Consider the following 5,011-nt stretch of genomic DNA (forward strand, 5'->3'; position numbering starts at 1 on the left):
CTGAATCAGCTGCAGCTGTCTGATTGATTTTTTAGGGAGACCAGTAAAGACCCCGTTACAGTAGTCAAGTCTACTGACTACTGACTACTACTATTAATAATTATTTGTGAACTTTTGTAAAAGTCAAGTAGAAATGCAATGCTGTTGTCTGCCTGTAAATGGGTGTCTTTATGTAGGATTCTTGGTCTGACCGTGCATGTGTGCTTTAACAGACACTTCACACCAGTAGCTGTTTATTCATTTCCATTGTGTAAGTGACTCAGTGGAAAACCGATTAAATTCTACACAAGACCAGTGAAACTTCAAAGTGTTTGACCCACTCTATCTTTTCTGAATGCATAAAACATCAGTCTGTTGACTGACATGAATGCTGCATTGTGAGGAGTAGATTAGGGTGAGGCTCCATGCCATGTCTTTAAGTAAGCCTATTCTGAACTGAGGCAAGCACCAATCATCATGTACAGTGTGCTGGTACACTGTACAGGCTAGTTTATCATTCTTCATTTAAGAAGTGCTTTGAAGAGCCCAGTGGAGTGCAGTCAGAGATACGAGTGAAAACAGATGCCTGTAATAGTGGATGTTTCTTCTTTTCGAGTGGGCTTTGAATAACCCAAACCTTTTGTAAAAGTTGTTTCCCTACTCTCGTATGAACCAAAGTCTGAACTTTTGGAAAATGGTTCAACAAATTTTTTGTCAGAAACATTACCTCTTCAATCAATGTTTATTTTGCAAACTGTATTCCATTTATAAGGCGCACTGTTTCAATTATATACTATATATATGTATATATATATTTATTTTTTTACATTTTTAACATACACTTTATCATGTATGTATTTCATCTATGATCAATATTTTTATTTTCACAAAGGGTCAGTGGTAGAGCGGTCACTTGCCAATTGGAAGGTTGGTGGTTCGATCCCCGATCCTTGTGGCAAACCAAGAGTTGCCCCCAATGCTGACACCTTGTATGGCAGCCTTGGCCCCAGTGTATGAATGTGTTCCTATACTCTGTAAAGTGTTTTAGTAATCGTAAAGACAAGAAAATTGCTACAGTCATCAAATACAGTCATCAGTTCCTCTCAGCTATATAGATGTTTTAGCAGCTTAAGCTCAGTGTTTGAGTTGTATGACCCTCAACTTTACAGTTTTGGTTCTAAGGCTTACTCTCAGTGCTTTTATGAAGCTTGATTCCAGCTGCAGTTGGAAGCGACTATGTGTTGAACAAAGTGAAGCATTTACAAGCGTTCAAGTTTGATATTTCAAAGCAAAGGAGAGAGGAGAGTAAATATTTGACTTGTATTAGTCTAATGCCTGGAAACATGACTCCAAACGAAAGCTAATGTTGCTCCGTGTCAGTTTGATCTGTAAATAGGTAAACGTTTGCTCACATGTTCGCTCTAGGCAACAATATGTGTTTTCAGCTTGTTTTAAAGTGTTTTAAAAATAATAATACCGTTATATAGTTACCATTTTGTTATATCATCAACTCAATTCAACAGCTTCAACTAAAACATATTTTGTTGAGTTAAAAAATGGTTTATTAAAACAGAATTAATCCTAACAGCTGCTTTTGGTTCAGAAATGGAAAGATAGCTACAGTTTATCTCATCAGAAATGACTGAGCTGCCACTTGAAAACAATTCCTTTAAGTGTGATGAAGAGTCTGAGTGAGGCGACACACAGCTTTCAGATCCATTGTGTCAGAAACAAGAAAGAACAGAAATAGTATCATTCAGTTAGAGCTACCATAAATATCAGGTCATTATCCATCCTTAAATGAAGCAGTGAGGGACTCCATTTAATGCCAGCTCTGCCTTGCTTTGTTGAGCTGCTGCTTGCCATTAGGACTCGCAGCAAGCCTATCGCCGTTTTAAGGGATTTTGGTCCTGATTCTGAACTCAATTTCCTTGCAGTTTCATGGAAGATTAATGAGCTGGTGCTTTGTGTGGCCTTCTGATATCCCCTCTGCAATGGAACCTAACAACCAATCACAAGCATAAAAGGTGACTCAGACCCAGTCGTCAGGCGGAATTGATACACTCTTTGGCCGGACTTTCCATTTCCCACTGACAGAGATTAGACTAATTGTGAATCAAACCAAATGATTAACTTGAACACATTTTGAAAGGTTCTAAGGCTTTTCAATTAGCATGCAGGATACCACTGAATGGAGAGAGTTTAATGAGATCCAATTGTACTATTTGCCAAAGTAATACCATTAGTTGATGTACGCGTGTTTGTGATGAATGTTTTATTCTTGTTAAATGTGTCCTGCTTATTATTAATCAAACACAAATTCAATACTGACACAGCACTGTGGTTAATGAATCTGCTTATTAAAGGAAGCCCATGCCGTTGACATTCCCAGCATTCGATTTCATTATCTTTTCTCACCCTCGCTCTAATTATCATTGATATTTTTCATCTTCACAAAGTCTGATGACTATCTTATCTTAGAGGCACATATCCAAGACTTTCAATATGCCTTTTGAGATCAAAAAAGAGACTTAGAATAGTGTTTTTCTGTCATATGAGACAGAAAGATCAAAAGCAGAGCTGAAGAATACGCTCATCATGATGTTCTATTTGACTTCAATCAATCTCTGCACTGTGGAATCACACACTGTGACTCAGCCGGGGAGGGGGGGGGCACAGGCCCTAATAATACTGGGCAGATCACATATACACAGATCACATGCATATAAAGGCATGCTTGAACTAATTCGCACATATGCATAAACATGCACAACAAACACACAAGTATTCAAACACACACACTGGCCTGAGTTCTGAGGACATCTTTAAATGCATTTCATGGTTCTTTTCCCAACTGTATGGCCAGTGATTTCTCTCTTTAAAAGCCAAAACTAAGCACATGCACCATTTAACTTTCAGTAGAAGAAAAAATCAGCTACACTGTGTGAATGGCAAATGAATAACTTTCATCATTTACAGTCTTCACTAGAGGAAAGTCCTCAGAATATATAAGCCGGTATTAATCAAACATTGCTGCCAAAGGCCACACACTGAAGCACAGACTGAGGTACAAATGACATTTAATACAATAAACTAAACAGTGCTGTGTTTTTGGTTGACTGCTATACGTCCTTATGTATATACTGTGAACCTATGAGAAGCACTGAGCAAGCACCAGAATGGCTTTAATGACAACATAATGACATCTGTGATTGGGACAGTAATTAGGTTGTGAAAAGAGAACAGAGACGAATGGAAAGACAACTCTGCAGTATGGACACACATTCAGGAGATCAAAGAGAAGTAGACGTGCTCAGACTGATTTAGATACAGTTGTCACAGACAGCTGCCGGCATAATCACACTGCCACATTCGTCAGTTGATGGGCTCTGATGAGCATCCCTAGCTTTGCCAAATCATTATTAGATCCCCATTGTGATAAATGTTATTTATTGCTGTCAAGCTGCATTAATGTTTAATTCAGAGGTGGAAAATGAGCAGGGTAGAGCCGCATGGTTCGGCCCATTCACGGTCAGTTTGTGACAAAAGGGAATGACTGAACACCGGCCAGACGAACTTCATCAAGCAGGAAAATAAAGAGAGTGTGTGTTGGAGGAGGAAGAAGGGGGGGTTAATGGTTCTAATTTGCATGTGTTTTAAAAGGGTAATGAAGTAATATGATGTTTATCTTTTCTGAAGAGTTTAATTTCTGCTGGAAGAGACCCAGAGCACACCGTGACACAATTTAATGAACAGCAACATGAATATGGGCCAGGGTATGTAATGGTAGCAGATGTGCAAGGGTCCAAGGGTGAGAAAGAGAGGGGGGGTGTAGCTTCTGTTGTTGTGATGGGCAATGGATTGATGTATGCCTGTGCGTCGGGTGTGTATGTGTGTGTGTGTGTGGGGGGGGGGGGGGGCGTGGTCATGCTCAATGATTTATTCATTAAGTTCAGTAACCAGAAGCCTGTGTTTGTTTGTTGACCCTCACTTGTAAGCTAGAGAGACACTTAAACCTGAGCATCCCATCATCTCTTCATTCATTCCCTTTCATTATAACACCATAACGTGTGTGCGAGAGCAGTAGCGTTACATGAAATCTCTTGATAAACCGCATATGAAGATGACTGCAACAACAATCCATTTTTCATAGTGTATTCTGAAAGTGGAGGCTGAAGGAGAAAGGCTGCACAGACATTGCCATGCCCAAGAGGTTCTGCTTCCTCAAATAAGATGATGATGTAAAAGGGGTCAGCTGCTAATCTTTGTTCCCAGAGTAAAGCGCTCATTCATTATGTAACAGTTTGCATTTGTATTCAGGCCACAGACCCAGGGTGCAGAAAGAGAGTCACTCATAAAAAAAACATCCATTTATTTTTACTTTCCTTCTTTTCTTTGGCTATAATCAAATAACAAGCTAATGCTAATAATAAAAAGGCAAAGAGTGAGGAAGTTTTTGTAATTGGTTGTTTATCAAAGAAATGCTGTAAACATGAATTATATCAATAACGATAGAATCCCATTGTTCAGAGGTACCATCAACTATTTGCTTTGATTATGAGTCGGAACCATTTTTTTCTCTCCTTTAGTGTGCAGAGTCTCTTCTTTATTGGTAGAATTAATTTAAAATTGTAATCATTATGGGCTTCTGCTCTTGCTGCTGTGCTGTTTTCTTTCAGAGACACAAACCCTAAAATTCAGCTGTGTATTTTGAAACAGATGGGCTATCATATTTAGCACCAGGAAAAAAAGAAACCCAAATGAGACTGACTGTCTATAAACACAGCCTCATATTTATTTGCTCATGAGGACAAGCTGCATTCGCTCTGTCTTGTAAACATAAAACTAAAAATTTGATATTTACTTATCATATTTCCAAATAGTAGCTTTTTCAATATCAAATCTACAAACATTACCCATGTAAACAAAGCTTTAACAAATATATAAAACCCCCATATACACTCACCGGCCACTTTATTAGGTACACCTGTCCAACTGCTCGTTAACACTTAATTTCTAAGCAGCCAACCAC

This window comes from Etheostoma cragini, chromosome 1 (genome assembly GCF_013103735.1).
Source record: "Etheostoma cragini isolate CJK2018 chromosome 1, CSU_Ecrag_1.0, whole genome shotgun sequence".
NCBI classification, from domain to species: domain Eukaryota; kingdom Metazoa; phylum Chordata; class Actinopteri; order Perciformes; family Percidae; genus Etheostoma; species Etheostoma cragini.